Here is a 2,583-nt window from a genome sequence, read left to right as displayed (position 1 = left end):
ACACTCTCTTGTCCATTTTCCCATGCAACTAAGAATCCTTTAAAAACACAAATTTAATGATAGTGTAGCATTCCGTGATACACATAAACTGTGAAGCGTAATCATTCCTAATCTTACATATTTAGCTTGCTTCTAGTATTTTCCCATTATTGCCACTCAGAGACAACTGTTCCTATACTCAGAACTTTCACATTTTCAGTTATTTTTCAGTTATTTTAAGGATATACTCTTACCACTGAAATATAATTTGAAGTGTACTTTCTTGAGACTTTTCATTCATATGAAAAGTACATATGTATACATATGTATACATAAGTATGTGTAGATAGATCGATCGATCGATCTACAAATCCCACCCCACAGTCCCGATGTGGTCCTGCCATCCTACTTCAATCAGAAATTTCCAAAACCAATGGCATGGATCAGCTGTCAGCATCACTTCCTAACTGAATATGACACAGAAGAGAAAAAGTAGAAAAACCCTAAATTTCTCTCCAAGGATCCTAAGCCCCAGAGGTGAGTGGAACATGAACTATTAGACAGAAAATGGGTGGTTAATTGCTAGAAAGTAAACAGCCACACAACCCTGGAAAGCCAGAGGCACGGGGATGTCACTCAGCCAGAATGGCAGGTGCTGCACCCTTCACCCTGGCAGTAGCTGGGATTGTGCCTGTGTGATGAGTGGGCTCCCCGCTGCCAGTCTGCTAGGCCTGCCATGACTAAACACCACAGACTGGGTGACATAAACATCAACCGTGGACTTTCTCAGCAATCTGGAAGGTGAGCAGGGCTGGTCTCCACTGATGCCTCTTTCCTGGGCTTGGGGATGGCGTCTTCTCCCTGTGTCCTTACATGGTCATCTCTCTGGGTCATCTGTGTTCTGATCTCTTCTGATAAGAACACAGATTGCGTGAGGACCCAACCCAGTGGCATTATTTGGATGTGATCATCTTTATAAAGGCCCCATCTCCAAATGCAGTTGTATATTGAGACTTAGGACTTCAACATGTGAGTTTTGGGGGGACACAGTTCAGCCCGTAGCCCTGACCTAATGGAAGTACTGGTGTATGAGGCGGGCTTTGGTTTGTAATCTGGACTCATCAGCCTCCAATGCAGGGATCCGGGGCTCTGCAGGAGTCCCTTCCTCCGAGTGGTTCTCCAGGTCCTCAGGGAATTCCTCGTTCCTCATCATGTTGTATGGAAGCTCAAGCCACTCGGAGAAGCCACATAAATGAACTCTGGTCAACAGTCCCCGCTGAGCCCCGTCTGAAGTCATCCCAGCCCAGCTACCTGACACGTGAGTGAAGAAGTTCCAGATGAGTCCAGCCTTCAACCCTTTCGCAGCTGTGTTCTGGTTGCATTTCTGATTCCTGGAACCTGTGAGTATAGTAAGACGATGTTTTATGTCACGTTTTGGATGGGATTCTGGTTTATTCAATGTTATTCCACTGGGTAACGAAGGAGCTGGATGATCACCCAGACCGCACACGTTTTCATCTATACTTCCAACAACTGTTTGTTCTGAACAGCATCCTACATGCTCTTTGGGGCACTGGGGAGTTGGGGTGGCATTTGCATGTGACTCACAGTGCAGTCTAAGTGATGAGTGCTTTGCCAAGGAAATGACCTGGAGCGATGGCACAGAAGCACCAGATTCTCACACAGGTGACAGTGCGGAGTCAGATGGGTTAACAAGCACGTTGGTCCCTATGGAAAATGGGGAAAGCAGAGTCCCTCTAAGAGGGTGCACAATGCTTGCTTCCCTCACAAGTTACCTTCAGCAGGATCAAGGTGCTAAATCCTGCTGCACGTTTTCCCCCAAAAGCTGCCTTTACCAAAAACCAAGGTGTCTGCCCACTCCTTGGGAGCTTCCAATCCTATCATGAGAATAGCAAGGGAGTGGTGATTCCACTCTTCTGAGCCCCCAGGTTACTGTAGAAACAAGTTGCCCACCCCACACTTCTGATGGCTCTTCCACGTGAGACAATTCTTTCCTGTGAGACAAAGGACCGAGATCATCTTTCTCTGTTACCTTTTCACCCATAACAATAGCAGGAACAGTGTGCTGAGGTCAACCCCAGCCCTCCTCTCTAGCCGTGGGCATCCCTATGTCCACGGTCTGTTCCCAAAGGAATTGAAGGCAGTTTTGTTTTATTTTACATCAACTTCCTCTTTAAAACAAGATGTTCTTTAAGATCCCCTCTAGTAAGTTTTCGTGATGCAGGATGGACAATCTTTGTCTCATTTACCCCTAAAGCAGAAGCAACGCTTTGCATCAGGAGATGCAGGTTCAAACCCCAGTCCCGCCGCTCACTGGCCAGGCAGCCTGGGCAAATCATTTAAATCATCTGAGCCTAGCCTCAGTCAAATGGAAAAACATGTGCTTTACCACATGGGGATTGTTGTGGAGATTAAAGGCTTATGTGAAAGTCAGGTGGAGAGATGTCTGCTGAATCCCTTGTTAAAGTCTCTCTCTTTCTCCAAACATCTCAAGCCATCTGCATTTTCTCTGCCCTAAAGGCTGCCAAATCTCCCCTCAGTTGAGGTCTCCTCTCTCTCTCCCTCCCTCCTTCCCTGGCCACC

The 2,583-nt window shown here is 46.7% G+C and overlaps 1 long non-coding RNA gene across 2 annotated transcripts; it reads right to left on the bottom strand.

The window, feature by feature from the left end:
• Positions 1–361: 361 nt before the first annotated feature.
• Positions 362–2,370, bottom strand: LOC138844725 (uncharacterized). 2 transcript variants are annotated; one of them, XR_016218305.1, is made up of 3 exons: positions 2,033–2,370; positions 1,588–1,707; positions 362–1,377 (listed from the first exon to the last, which is right to left on the bottom strand). It is a non-coding gene; the product is annotated as an uncharacterized LOC138844725 (long non-coding RNA). The 2 variants fall into 2 exon arrangements; XR_016218306.1 differs by having other exon boundaries at positions 2,250–2,368.
• Between the last annotated feature and the right edge of the window lie 213 nt (positions 2,371–2,583).

The sequence above is a fragment of the Oryctolagus cuniculus genome, chromosome 12 (genome assembly GCF_051225735.1).
Source record: "Oryctolagus cuniculus isolate XC-2025 breed Fujian yellow rabbit chromosome 12, ASM5122573v1, whole genome shotgun sequence".
Lineage (NCBI taxonomy): Eukaryota > Metazoa > Chordata > Mammalia > Lagomorpha > Leporidae > Oryctolagus > Oryctolagus cuniculus.
The sequence above is the reverse complement of the archived record's forward strand: the minus strand, read 5'-3'. Positions and strand labels throughout refer to the sequence as shown.